The following is a 15678-nucleotide window of genomic DNA, read 5'->3' as shown; positions in this document are numbered from 1 at the left end:
GGTTGGGGGTGCTGGCACTCAGCCTGATAGGGGCTTTGGAATGTGTCAGGGCACTTCCAGGCTCTCCTGTCCATCATCCCATTCGGGCCCCGGTGACACCACAGAATTTTAGTCAGAGAATCAAAGGATCCAGGAACCTTAGACACTGGACACCCAGACACTGGACACACACTGGACAGAGGCCCAGAGCCAGGATTACAGGCAGACGTCAGGCTGAGCTCACACAGAGAAATCTTCTGTACCAACAAGATACCAGTTCCAAATACACAGAGGTATCTATATTCCACAAAATACACAGAAATAATTTCAAAGATACGTTTTCAACCCTATATCCTTCAAAACAGGCGAAACTACCGTATGATAAAAATGGAAGAGTGGCCGAAACCCGTTTGGCTCAGTGGATAGAGCGTCAGCCTGCGGACTGAAGGGTCCCGGGTTCGATTCCGGTCAAGGGCATGTACCTTGGTTGTGGGCACATCCCCAGTGGGGGGTGTGCAGGAGGCAGCTGGTCATTCTGTAAAACTGATTGAGCTGTATGCATAAGATGAACTTTACTGCATGTATGGTACATGAAAACCATGTTGCAAATATATGCCATATTTAGCAATATCTATCAAAATTTCAAATGCCCAGACCCTTTTAGGAATTCATCCTACAGATATTCCCCCATGTTGTGAAATGACTCCTTCAGGTGGACATGTAGATTGTTCTCGGTCATTCTGCCATAACAATCAGGGCTGTAGTGAATATTCTGTACACTCTGATGAATTTTCACAAAGTAAACACACCTTGTTCAAGAAACTGAAGTTACCAGCATCCCGCTCACATCCTCTTCAATCATGCCCCCCTCACCTACTATCCCTACTTCTAATGTCACAGATTAGTTTTCCTCATTTTAGATGAATGGAATCCTACATTATGTATTCCTTTCTTCTTTCCACATTATATTTGTGAGAATATCATTTGGTTTCAATTCTTGTCATAGAATTTAGATTGTTTCTTGCCTGCTTCCTTACACTAACGGGCAAGAGCTTGGTCTAGATGCCCAGCACCATGCAGAGCATCTGCACATAACAGAACGTGAGAAAATTTGAAATGTTAAATAAGAAAATTAACCAAAATTGCCAAAACCGGTTTGGCTCAGTGGATAGAGCGTCAGCCTGCGGACTGAAAGGTCCCAGGTTCGATTCCGGTCAAGGGCATGTGCCTTGGTTGCGGGCACATCCCCAGTAGGGGGTGTGCAAGAGGCAGCTGATCGATGATTCTCTCTCATCGATGTTTCTAGCTCTCTATCCCTCTCTCTTCCTCTCTGTAAAAAATGAATAAAATATATTTTTTAAAAAAAGAAAAGAAAATTAACCAAAATTGATAGATCATTTATATTTTAAGGCAGGCGTCCTCAAACTACGGCCCGAGGGCCACATGTAGGTGTTTTTGCCGTTTTGTTTTTTTACTTCAAAATAAGATATGTGCAGTGTGCATAGGAATTTGTTCATAGTTTTTTTTTAAACTATAGTCCGGCCCTCCAACGGTCTGAGGGACAGTGAACTGGCCCCCTGTTTAAAAAGTTTGAGGACCCCTGTTTTAGGGTCTTAATCTCCTTATGGGTCAGAGGCTAAGGATCTGGGCCTGAGCAATTTACAAAAAACCCAGAGGGTGGGGAAAACTGTGCTCACTGTTCAAACATGCTCAGAAAGCAGGGCTTCTTGCCTAGGGTCCAAGCAATACAATTAGCCTGGATAATCAGAATTTCTAAGAAGCCTAGCTGATACCAAGAATAATGTTGGTCTGAATTCTAGAAGTACCTGCTCAGTGTATAAACTTGGGGCTGAGAAACCAACCAAAAGAAATCAACCAAAAGAAATGGGTCTAGACCAACCCTCTAAATTCACTCTTACTACCCATGGCACACCTTCTGCTGAGATGAACTCACAGACAGATATGACTACGCAATGAGGAAATCCAAGACATACCTGAGCGAGACAACAAATGCTACAATCTCAAGGACTTAAGGTACCAACTTCATTTATTTATTTTTTAATAATATTTCTTTTTAAAATATATTTTTTATTGATTTCAGAGAGGAAGGGAGAGGGAGAGAGAGGTAGAAACATTGATGAGAGAGAATCATTGATCAGCTGCCTCCTGCAAGCCCCACACTGGGGTCAACCCCGCAACCTGAGCATGTGCCCTGACCGAGAATCAAACCATGATCTCCTAGTTCATAGGTCGACACTCAACCACTGAGCCACGCCGGCCAGGCTTAAGGTACAGACTTTAAATACCTAAAGAGTTGTTCTGGAGCAGAGGGAGCCTACGTGACTGATATAAACTCAAGAGTAGATCAATGGGGCAGTTACAAGGAAGCATGAGTTTGGACATACACACACAAAAAAACGACTTTTTCACACTTGGAGACATTTAGCGATTGAAGACGGGGCCTAGGAAGAAAGTGAACCTGCCATTAGCAAGGAAGAGTCAAGCAGTGGTTGCACAGGGCTTGAGGCTTTGGACCAGACAACCTCTGAGATCTTCTCCAACTTTAGGACTCCAGGATTCTAAGCATTTAGCAACTCTGGAAGCTTTGTTTCTCATTCCAATAAACTCATCCACTGAGTAGCCACGGTAGAGAGCCCGAAGTCTTTCTTTCTGCCTCCTCTTCCCAGCATTATCAGTACAGAGCCAACACATATGTGCACCTAGGTTTAGAATTCTGGGGTGTTGGAATCCCTGGTCATTAGAATCCTGGGGTATTTAATCTGGGATCATTAGAACTCTGCAGTGCTAGAATCCTGGTACAAAAGATTTGAAACAAATATGAAAAAATGTGTATAATGGTTTGTTAATTATTCTCTGTACTTTTCTGAATCTTTTACATTGCTCCCTCCATTTTTTAAAAGACTCCCAGAGCAACTGGAATCAGGAACATCAGGGCTGGAAGGGAAATTGTCTGATCCAGGCCCTCAGCTTAGCTGAGGACACCGAGGCCCTGGTGGGGGGAGAGGGAGGCCAAGGCCAGACTCCAGAATCCCACTCCCAAGGTACGCTTTCTACCCCAGCACAGGAAAACCAGGAAAGGAGAAAGCAACTTTGGTCAGGACCAGCATGAGGGCAGCTGGGTCACCTGCAGCCTGGCCTATCCTGTGTCCACCCTCCTGGGCTGGAAAGATCCTCTCCAGAAGCACAATCTCTAGGCACTTAAGGTACTGACAGGCTGGGAAGGGCTGCGAGAGAGGACTGGGCCTCAGGGGCTCTGGACAGGCCTGTCACTGCCCTTAAAGACTGAAATCTTATCGGCCACCTATACCCGCCACGGCAGAGCCAGGGAAACTTGGGCCTAGTTAAGAACAGAGTGGTAGGGAAGGGGTAGGATCCAGGGTAGAGACCAAAGTGGCCAAAGACAGCGACTAAAGTCTTAGGATGTAGCGGGGGTAGAGCCAAGCTAGAAACCAGAACCTAGGTGTCCCCAACTCCTTTCCACCAAAGGACTCAGAAAAGCAAGTAGTTGCCAAGACTCCTGAGCCCACAGCTTAGTATCAGCCGGACCTACAGACAGCTGCTGAGCCGGGGCTATTTTGGGGGAGATTTCCATGAGCAATGAGCAATGGGGCAAAGCCCAAAAGGGGCATAGTCCCTATGGCCTCTCCTCTTCTAGCCCGAGATGCCAGGCAGGTAGGCAAAGAAGGAGTGATTTAGGAACTAACTCCAGCCCAAAACATATCTGCCACCAATGCACCCCGGTGCCTGGAAGTCCTTCTTTGGAAAAGGCACTGAAGAACTGTTAAAATGCTACAACTAGGAGAGACACATGAATTCAATGCACTTTGCATTTGACAGCATCTAATCTGTGTCTAGAAAAGGAAAAGCACTCAAGAAAGATGTTGGAATGAGAGTTTAAAGAATAAAAGCAAATTTGACACCAAGACTGGCAAGGAGAGGGGCATGACAACAAGGTCCCTTCCCTCATAAAGGCGCAGTAAATAAACAAGCAAACGCAGGTTTTAAGGTAACGAAAGATTGTGGCACATGCTATGAAAGAACTAAGAGTAATGCTGTGGAGAGTAATGTGGCTGAACTCTATTCTAGTTGGACAGGGTGAGCCTCTTTGAAGAGGAGACTTTCAAGGTGGGACCTGAAGAATGAGAAGGAGACAGCAGGCTAAGAGCCAAAGGAAGAATATTCCAAGCAGCAGGAACAGTAACTAAAAAGCCTTGAAGCAGAAAACAGCTTGGTGGTGTGTTTGAGGCCCTGTCACAATGCTAGTGCCGCTGGCGTGGGAGCGAGGGGAGGGTTTTAAAAGGTGAGAGTAGACAGGTAGGCAGCGGCTGGCTCTCTGAGAGTCTTGTAGGTCTTGGAAGGGGCTCTGGGCTTTATTACATGTGTGACAGGATGTTTTTAGGGCAGGACAGGAAGTGGTCTGAAGTGTAATAATGATCACTCTGGATGCCATATAGAGAACGGACTGGAAGGGGCAAGAGAGAAGGAGGCTGTGCCCATCCGGGTGAGAGAGGAGGGACCTGGCCAGGGAGAGGCACTGAAGGTAGAAGAGAAGACAGAGAGCATGAACCCAAACTCCGAGGCTGGGCCAGGCTGAGGCTGGGCCACAGGGGGCATGAAGGGAGGTAAGGCTGGACGGAGCAGTTGGGACTAGACTGTGAAGGGCTTCAAAAGCCAGATTAGGATTTGGTGCTTTATCCTGCAGGAGTTGGGGAGCCATCAAAGGCATTTTTATGTTTTTCATCAAAGAGTTCTGAGCAAGGGCATCTGACCATGTGGTCAGATTTATGTGTTCACAAGATCCCTGTGGCAGCTGGTGTGGAGGATGGACTGAAGGGGCGAGACCGGTGGCAGGAAGACTGACTTAGGAGGCGGCTGCCATAACGGTCCACCTGTGAGGTGGGGAGGCCCAAAGAGGGGCCCTCTACCCTTGCACCCTGGGGGTGGTGGGGGCCCTGCTTGTCCAAGGCTTGTCCCCCTCCTGAGGCCCTGGGCAGCTGCAGAGGGCCTGAGTGGGCCCCAGCTCTGATACTTCAAGCAGAAATAGGATGAGGGCAGCCAAAAGGCATCAGGACTGTTTATCCGGAGGAGCGATGCCTCAGCATGGATTTATGGCTGAAAGGTTACTAGGGGGAGGGGGTGGGGAACCAGCTGTCCCCCATCCTCACGAAGGGCAAATAAAGGAGGGGACTGTGGACTCAGCTGCAGCAAGAGGGAGGGAGGTTAGACACAGGAGGGGAAATAGCCGGGCAAGCATCAGAGGATGAAAGGGCCTTTCAGTGATCATGCAAACCAATTCTCTCATTGAATAGTTGGGGAAACTGAGGCACAGAGGTCACAGTGAACTAAGGCTATGACTAGACCAGCAGCACCTCTCCCTTTCAAAGACTCAGGGGCCTCCCAGAACACTCCCAAGAATACCTCCTAAGACTGCCCAGAAGAAACTGGGATCTGACTGCCGCAGAGAAATGCACACATGCAGCCCTCCTGGAGACGGAGGAGTGGGCGAAAGACCTTTGCTGGACTGAACTGTTCTGGGTCTCTGATTTGCTGAATCTGAGTTCAACCTTAGTCTTAGGCCCTTACTGTCTCCATAGCTGTGTAGACTAACCCCAACCCATCCCAGCATTTTGTGTATTTGGTGGGAGTATCTTTTATCTCTTAAGGGTGTTGATCTTTCTCTGTCACCCAATCTCTCTCTGCCCTGTGAGACTCTGTATTTCTTTGTCTTGGCCTCTGACTCAGTCTCTCTAGAGCTGAGCTGGGCCAACCTCCCACCCCCAGTGGGCCCTCACTGGTAGAGCGCCCCCATGTAGACAATGCTCAGGCCCAGTGCCCAAGCTGGAACAGGTGACAGCAGCTGTGGATCTATCTATAGCTCCGTTGCCCTTCAATTGTTCCTAACTTCAAACAATGGTTGGGTCCTGGATTAGAAACACCCCCCACTAGGCCTGCTGAAATGGATCCCAGGGGGCAGGGGATGAGGCTCATGAGGCCCACATCATGATCTCTTGTGTCTACCTCTGTCTGGACCTCCATGTTCCCACCTATAGCGGTGGGATCAAAGGCCGTCAACTCAGGGGCTGTGTGAGTAAAGGACCAGTGGACAAAGGAACAGGGTGTGTGCGAACAGCAGGCCTGTCTATGCACATGTGAGTATGGGATGTGTGGGTTTCCCTTCTCCTGCCTTGGTTGAGAGGTAGTCGTGGGCAGTGGGATGCTAATTCCATGAGGGCGGAGACCTAGTCCTTCGTATTCTCTGCTGAACCCCAGCCTGAGCCTGGCCATGGCAAGTATTCAATATACATTTCTTACCTTGACCTTAAGAAGAGTGAGGGGGTGCTTTGTAGCAATAGGACTCACCCATGAGCAGCAGTATAGAGTAGTGACAAAGAACACCTTATCTAAAGTCAGACTGCCTGTGACTGAATCCAGGCTCTGTCAATTACCAGCTCTGAAATCGTGAAAATTACCCTCTTAACAATGGATAGTCGTAAAGAGCAACTACCACATAGGATTCTGATGACATTATGAGTCAAAACATCTGAAGTGCTTAGAATAGTGCCTGGTACATAATGGACATTCAATAAGTTACTGTTGCTATTTCTAAGATATTTCATTAAGTAGAAAAAGGTGAGATATATAAAAATATATATGTGTGGGATACGTAAAAAATCAAAGAAGAAAAGTTGTTTATTTATGTGCTTACCTATGAAGGGACCATCTTTGGAAGATAGTAACAAAAAGTTGGTGAGACCCTAGCCGGTTTGGCTCAATGGATAGAGCATTGGCCTGCAGACTGAAGGGTCCCGGGTTCGATTCCGGTCAAGGGCATATGCCGGGGTTGCGGGCTCGAACCCCAGCAGAAGGGAATAGATGGCTGAGGGTTAGGAACAGGAGTGAGACTGATTTTTTCCTTGCATACCCTTTTATACCTTTGAATTTTGAATCATGTATGTATTACCTATTTCTTAAGTATTTGCTAAATGAATAAGGGTCACTTCCAACATGATGCTTGAAAAAGCAAGGCCATACTTTGTGTCAGTGGGGCGAGCCTGGTGAGGGCTGGTCCTCAGGTTGTGGGCTCATTGCCCTCAGCCCTGGATCTGAGTCCCCAGGAAACCTTCTTTCTCCCAGCCCAATAGCTGACAAGATGTGTCCATGAAAACCATCCCAGGGCAAATGGTAAGCCACAGGAGGCTTCCTAGTTTCTAGGCCAACCAGCAGGAGTGGAGAGGGCGGTAGAAATAGGCTCCTGCCCTCTTCCCTGCCCCCAGCCCCCAACTCTTCAGTCCAAGCTATTCTTAGAGCGCAGATAATGCCAGCAGTTGCTACTGCTCATATCAGCTTCCAGAACCACCCATCCCTGAGAGGCCAAGCGCTCCCCCACCCTCTGGCGTGCTAGCCTCCCTGCCAGGTATGGGCATCCTGCTGGCTAGCTCTTCCTCTGTACTGCACGGGATACACACATTCTGGCCACAGCAGGTAGGTCAGGGGACTGGGTGGTCAACCCCTCCAAGACTCCCCTTGCCAGGCAGCTGGCTGGAATAGGAAGGGCTGGACATCCTAGAGTATGAGGTGTCCCCCTAGGGGCCACCATCCAGATATTCTGCCCCAACCCCAGGCTCTAAACTATGCTCAGAATATGAATGAAAGGGGTGTGGGCCATGGGCATGGGCAAGCCAGGAGAGGTGGGGTGACAGGCGAGTAGTAGGGAGGGGGCTGGGAGAGCCAGTGTATGGAGGAGGGAAGAAGCCAAAAATAGGAAGTTTGGGGAGGAGATGGCAGAAGAGGGTCTAATAGCATTGGCTCCAGAGTCAGACTGTCTAGCTTTGTCCCTTGCTTGCTCTGTATTTGTCTTGAAGCTTCAATTTCCACCATAAAATGGGCATAACCATGTTTCATGTGGAGTAAATGTATACATATGCTCGTGTGTGTGTGTGTGTATGTGTGTGTGTGTGTGTGTGTGTGTGTGTGTGTTAAGTTCCACAATTTTATCACCAGTGTAGGTTTGTGGATCCACCACCACAGTCAAGATACTGAATAGTTCCAATGACATCCCATCCTTTACACCTGGCAACCTCTAATCTGTCCTCCACGTCTAAACTTGTCAATCCAAAAATGTTATATAAATGAAATCATACAGTAGGTAATCTTCTGAGGTTGGCTTTTCTTACTCAGCATAACTCCCTGGAGATTGATCCAAGTGTTTTGCTTATATATATAGCTTGTTCCTTTTGTTATAAGTAGTACTCCAAATTATGGCTGTTCCTTAGTTTGTTTAACCCTTTACCTACTGAAGGACACAATTGAGGTGTGTCTTGGGGGTGCCCACACCTTCCAAATTCTTATTCTAGCTGTCTAGGGACAAATGCCAACAACTGTTCCCACCCACTCTACCCTCTTTCTCAGACCTGGTATTAGGATTCAGTCACTACCAAGTATGCCAACGCCCAATCCTTAGGCACAAGTAAGACGAGAGTCTCTGGAGTCGCTGGATCTTATCTAAACTTGTAAACTATAGATCCATCTGTTGATCCTGCCCTAGAGGCCCTGCCAACTCCCCATCCTCATCTCAGGCAGCTCCACCCTTTCATTCATTCCACTCCAGACATACCAGCTTTCTGAGAGTTTATAAACTACACCAAACTCTTCTGCCTCGGGGACTTTGCCTCTGCTGTTCCCGCCACCCACAATATTCCTTCCCCAAGCTAGGGCATGCTGCCTCCTTCTTGTCCTTCAAGTCTCAGCCCAAATGTCACTTCCTCAAAGAGGCCTCTCTTGACTACACTAGCTAAATTAGGTCCCTTCTATAAATGTTCTCTCTTCCCCATTGGTATCACATATTCCAAGTTTTAAATTTATTACCTTTATTGGTAGGTCTGCTTATTTATCATCTGTATTCCACTACCCCCAAGACTAGGTCTTTCTTGACACCCTAGAACAGACAGATCCCACTCTGCATTCCCAGCAGCTAGAGAACTTGGCACAGAAGAGGTACCTATGGGTGCCTGCTGAATGGGGATATCCACTGAGGTTGGGTCACCTGCCTCTCAAAAACCATCTTTCCCAGGGGCCTCTCACTCTGCTCCCAGCTGCCCAGTGGGTATTGTGACTCATGTTGTCCACCCACCCAAGCCTGGAAAAACCTCTCCTTTCTTTGCATCCCGGGGTTTAGCTGAGCCAGGCTAACAATACAGTTCAGTGCTTAAGAGTTCTGGGGTCAGACTGCTTGAGTGCAGTCCCTTAGTTACTCTGTTCCACATCTGTAAAGCATGATTAATAACAGCACCTACTCCAGGGATTAAATGAGATAATATGTAGGAAAAGAAAAAGCACAATGCCTCGCGTGTAAGTGCTCAATACATGATCATTACTGTTCTTTGGCTTATTAGCATTTTCACCCCAAACTCAGTAGAATAAACAAGGGAAATACCACAATACAGAGTCCATGATAAGCCCCTCCCCCGACCCAAAAGGGTCATTCCTAAGACGGTGGGACCCTATTTTCATCCTTACACAATTCCCTTCTGGCTTCTCTCTCTCTGGCCCCCTCCCTTCTTGGTGAAAGTATGGGGATATGGAAGGGCAGGAGGACTATAGCTTCTCCCCGGGGAAAGGTTCCCATCACTGGTTTCCAGGGGACAACTTCCTTCTCCCACATATAGAGTTCTCAGTCTTGCCCAACACTTCCCAGCTCCAGGATCTCCCTACACACAGCCAACACAGTGTAGACCCAGAGCTCTGCCACCCTCTAGCCACAGGCAGAGTAGAGTCATCTCCCGATCAAAGAGCTGCATCCATCCATCCATCCATGCATATATTTACTGAGAAGTAAACTTTGCTATTAATCTGGAAAATCCCAGTGGGATATCATTTCACACCCACTAGACTGGCAAAAACAAACAAGCCTGACAATACTGAGTCTTGGTGAGGATGCAGAACAGGGAAATTCTAACACACTGCTGGCAGGAGTGCAAATCTCAAAACCACTTAGGAGAGACATTTTGTGTCTTCTAGTAAATCTGAATATGTTCATGACCTTCTACACACTGCATGAGGAGGCACATAGATTGTTTATCATTGGCAACAGCAAAGTACTAAAGAAAACCCAAAGGACCTTCACAGGGGGAAAGATAAATGAAATGTGGTATTTTTATGCAATGAAAGCTATGGCACAATGAAAACAAATGAACTAGTTACTCTTATCAACATGGATGACTTTTCAACATAAGACTGAATGAGAAAAGCAAGCTGTACAAGAATATATACATTACCATTTAAAGTCCAAAAAACAGGAAAAATAGTATCATATATTGTTTAAAAATACATACCTAGTAAAAGGGTTAAAAATGCATAGGACCTACCTCATAACATATGGAAATATTAACTAAAAATTAATCAAAAACCAAATGTAAAAGCAAAAACTATAAAACTCTTATAAAACACAGGTGTAAATCTTCATGATCTTGGATTCGGCAATGGTTTCTTAGATATGACACTCAAAGCACAAGCAATCAAAGGAAAAAACAGACGAACTGGACTTCATCAAAACATCTGTGCTGCCCTAGCCGGTTTGGCTCAGTGGATAGAGCATCAGCCTGCAGACTGAAGAGTTCCAAGTTCGATTCCAGTCAAGGGCACATGCCCGGTTGCAGCTCAATCCCCAGTAGAGGGTGTGCAGAAGACAGCCAATCAATGATTCTCTCTCATTATTGATGTTTCTATCTCTCTCTCTCTCCTGCCTTCCTCTCTGAAATCAATAAAAAAATATATTTTTAAATCTCTGCTTCAAAGAAACCAGAAAGACGATCCACAGAATGGGAGAAACTATTTGTAAATCCTATATCTGATAAGTGTCTGGTATCCAGAATATACAAAAAATTCTTATAACTCAACAATAAAAAGACAAATAGTCCAATTTTTAAATGGGCAAAAGACCTGAATAAACATTTCTCCAAAGGTGATATATAAATGGCCAATAAGCACATGAAAAGATACTCAACATCATTAGTCATTAGGAAAATGCAAATTGAAATACAATGAGGATACCACCACTAGGACTGTCATAATCAGACAATAACAAGTATTAGTGAGAATGTAAAAACTGGAACTCTCATAAATTGTTGGTGGGGATGTAAAATAGTATTGCCACTTTGGAATACAGTCTGGCAGTTCCTCAAAAAGTTAAACAGTTACCATATGAGCCAGCAAGTCCACTGCTAGGTATATACCCAAGAGAATCCAAAACATATATCCACACAAAAACTTGTACATTAATGTTCACAGCAGCATTATTTATAATAGCCCCAAGCGGAAACAACTCAATTGTCCATCAACTTCTGGATGGAGAACAAAATGGAAAACTATTCAGGCATAAAAAGGAATGAAATACTGATAAGTGCTACAAGATGGATGAACCCTGAAAACACTATGGTAAGTGGCAGAAACCAGACACAAAAGGCCACAAATAGGATTCCATTTATACTAAATGTTCAGATAGGAAAAGTCTTAGATACAGAAAGCAGGTGAGTAGTGATTGTCAGGGGCTGGAGAGAGGGAGGAATTGGGGAGTGATTACTAATGGGTATGTGATTTCTTTTGGGGTGATGAAAATGTTCTGGAATTAGATAGTGGTGATGGTTGCACAATCTTGTGAATGTAGTAAAAACCACTGATTTGTAAATGTTAAATTTTATGGTATATGAATATCTCAATAAAAAAATTGCACAGGAATAGTAAACACCATATTCAGGAGTCTTTACCTGGGGGTATACTTCAGAGGACCTTCAGCTTAATTGGCAATGTTTTATTTCACAAGCTGGATGGTGAGTATAAGGGTGATTGTTACACTAATCTTCATACCTTTCTCAGTATTTTCATAATAAATATTATTTAAAAGTAGGATATGGGTGGCTCAGTTGGAGCATCATCCCATACACCAAAAGGTTGCAGGTTTGATCCCTAGTCAGGGCGTGTATGGCAACCAATGTTTCTCTCTCCCCCTGCCTCTCTCTCTAAATTCAATAAAAACATATCCTCAGGTGAAGATTTAAAAAAAATTTTTTTTTTTAAGTATTTACTGAGTGCTGACCTAGACCAGGCCCTGGGCTACCTGCGTGGTATGATGGTGATAAAAGCAGATCCCATCCTGCCCATAAGCAAGTGGGTAAGAGAACAAACAAGGGAGGCTGTAAGTCCTCTGTCCTTTCTGGGCTTGTTTCCTCACGGATAAAATGAGAGCTGGAGAAGCCTGTTAGTAAAGTCTCTGAGGACCTTGGGGGTTGAGGAATGTCTCCCTGTTACCAGCCACAGCTTTAAGAGTGCATGCACGATGAGAGTACAGGCCCTGGAATCAGCCCAGGTGCCATCAATCACTGCAAGCTGGCCTAAGACGAAGCCCAACTGAGTCTCTGTTTCTTCTCAGTAACACAGGGACAGGGACTTCTCCCTCCCAGGATTAGTCTAGGGGTGTAAATGAGATAACACATATAAAGTATCTGGGACAGGCCTGGCACACAGTAAATCCTCAACACATGGGAAAGGCCTCACTTTGATTCCACAGGCATTCCGGAGCAGCACTGCAGGCCTGCACTAAGGGCTGGAAGACAGAGGAATTCCACTCTGAATGGCCAGGCAGTGGACCCCCAGCCAAATGGGGAAACAGCCTCATAAACAACATACCAGGCGGTGTGATGTCATTGCTAAAAAGAGACAGCAGCCACGTGCACCTTGCAGACCACGTACAATGCAGACCCTGGGATGGCAGAGATGCCCCACTCAAGAGGTCCAGGCTTGAAAAGAAGCAAAGTCTTGAGACCAGAGAGACCTCAAGCAAGTTCTCTAATTCTGGGTTCCTTGACTTGGAATCCCTGAAAGGGCCTAGGACAGTGGTAGGCAAATCGCGGCTCGCAAGCCACATGCGGCTCTTTGGCCCCTTGAGTGTGGCTCTTCCACAAAATACCACGTGCTGGCGCGCACGTACAGTGCTATTGAAACTTCGTGGCCCATGCGCAGCAGAAGTCGGTTTTCGGCCTGGGCGAGTCTATTTTGAAGAAGTGGCGTTAGAACACTCAAGGGGCCAAAGAGCCGCATGTGGCTCGCGAGCCGCAGTTTGCCGACCACTGGCCTAGGAGGTCTGTGAATACCTCTTCATGGTGTGCAAAAAGTTTGTCTAATGGAGATTCTTAAAAATATCTATGGCCACAAAACTAACAAACCACTGAGCTGACCTAACTTAGCGTACCTTCTTATCCACCCTATGGAGATACAGTATAAGTCCTCACTTAATGTCGTTGATAGGTTGTGCTACTTTAAACAGAACAATGGATAACAAAACCAATTTTATCATAGGCTAATTGGTATAAACAGGAGTTAAGTTCCTACAATTCTAACGAAACAATGTTGAACAAAATGAAGTTCTTTGAGGACCTGCTATACCTATCTTGAAAGGCTGTGATATTAAGTGAGGTAGTTTATGAGAAGTACCTGAAGCATCCTCAGCTTCCATGTAATGTTGGTTTCCTTCCCTTTCTCCCTCCCCAGCTGATTTCCATCATTCAGGAAGTATTGAGCACCTACTATGTGGCAGGCACCATTACAGGTGTTGGGTGTACTAGTCAAGTGGTGGACAAGGCAGGTATTGTCCCCAATTTCATGGAGCTCACATTTTAATGCAGGGAAATACCAGATACATAAAATTAATAATGTCAGACACTAATAGGTGCTATTAAGAAAATACATAGGATAATGTGATACAGACAGATGGGATGAAGATGACATCTGAAGAGGAAACATCTGAATAACAAGTAGGAGCCAGTCAGAGCAAGATTTGGGAGCAAAGCATCTGGGCAGAGGGAGCAGGAAGGGCAAACTCTCGCTGGGTAGACCCTTGGCCAAGAGCCCCTCACTCCCAGTTCTACCACAAACTGGGCGCCAGTGAATAAGTCACATAACTTCTGAGGCTCAGCTGCCACATCTATAAAATGGGAATAAAAACACCTTACCTGCTACAATGTGAGGGGACTCAACCAAAAGGCTTTTAAGGTCTGGCATCCTCCCCAAACCTCACCAATAGACACCTGATATATCATTTGACACCCATCTTGGAGGAGGGGGACCTGCATAGAAAATCCTGGGTCATGATTTTTATTTTTATGCTGAACTAGAAATAGCTCTCTTTGTTCCTGGTTAACACAGCAGGCTTTTCCTGCCACCTGGGGCCTATTATAGTAACTGCTGCTTCATACTCTTCCTCAGGTATGAAAGGAGACCAAGGAAAGACACCATGGAAAGAAACACTGCTGAAATAACCCTTCCCTCCCCCCTAACACGATTGGAGGGCTCAGTCTGTCCTCCTGTAGACAGAGAATGTAAATGTTTATTTAAGAAGTCGAGTAACTTCTTAAATAAAGCATCCTGGCCCCTTGGTTGGACCAGTGATTTATAATCAGTCATAGAACTCTCTCCTAATATCTCTAATCTGTCCCCTTCTCTCCATCCCTCAGCCACTGCTTCATCCTCTCACAGCTTCGTGGGGAGCTCGCTCTCTCTCTCTGGCCTTAGCTCAGACTTCCAAACCATTTGCCACACTGTAACCAACGCCAAACACACATAAAAGACCACATTTCTCCCCTGCTTAAAAGTCTTAAGACAGCTCCCCACTGCTCAACGGACAAATGCCTAACTCCTTAACCTGGCATCCAAGGCTCCCCCGTCCAAGGCTGAGTTCCTCCTAACAGCCCGTTCCCAGTCCCAGGCCCTTCTCAGTGTCCACACCAAACTCCCAATTGTCTCTAAAACAGGCTTAGCCACACTCGGAATGATTTGCCTTTGCTGTTTCTGCTCATGCTGCTTGGCATACTGTCCCCATTCCTGCCTCTCATTGCCATCCCTACTTTCTTAACTGCCTACCCCATTCCTCCCCATCCAAGACCCCTAACGCCTCCCCTGACTCCCCAGAAAAGCACTGTTTACAAGTCTACCTTCCTAATCAGATGTGAAAGTAGAGGCTGTGTCTTACTCATGGCTAATTCCCCAGAGCCCGGACTGAAATTCAGTTTTAACTAAAATTCCCATCCGGTGCTTCGGGTTGAGAAGAATCCTATCACAACCCAGAAAGAAGGGAAGCCATCAAGGAGTGAGGTGGGGGTAGGTACGAAGAATCTGCATTAAAACAAACAAACCAAAAAAAAAAAAAAACTGCCCCAGACCCTGACGGAAGTGAGGCTGGGCATTTTGAGAAACACTGGGTCACCAACACCGGCTCCTAACTTTAAAATCGCTGGAAAAGTGGAAATGCCGCTCTTTCGCCTCTCCGGGGCTTTTCCTGCAGCTGTGCCGGGACTAGAGACAGCAGGCGGGACCCGACTGAGTGGGAAACCAGCCCGGGTCCCAACACTGGCTCCGCCTCAACGTGCGAAGGGCCCCGCGCTGGTCTCGGCCCCTCTCCGCCCGCTGTGAGTCCCCGAGGTGGCGGCCGCCCCACGCGGGGTCGGTGTCCCCAGTTTACATTGGACGTCACCAGCTCTGACGCCCTACGAGCTGTGCAAACCCGCAGCGCCCCGCCGACCCAGCCCGACTCCTCCTTTCCTTCCCAAAGTCTTGTCCGCCTGGGTCCGGCCGGCGCACCCCTAAAGCACCAAGGCTGCCCTCACACGGACGGCCCCTTCCCAGCCGCCA

This window comes from Eptesicus fuscus, chromosome 12 (genome assembly GCF_027574615.1).
Source record: "Eptesicus fuscus isolate TK198812 chromosome 12, DD_ASM_mEF_20220401, whole genome shotgun sequence".
In the NCBI taxonomy this organism is placed as follows: Eukaryota; Metazoa; Chordata; class Mammalia; order Chiroptera; family Vespertilionidae; genus Eptesicus; species Eptesicus fuscus.
The sequence above is the reverse complement of the archived record's forward strand: the minus strand, read 5'-3'. Positions refer to the sequence as shown.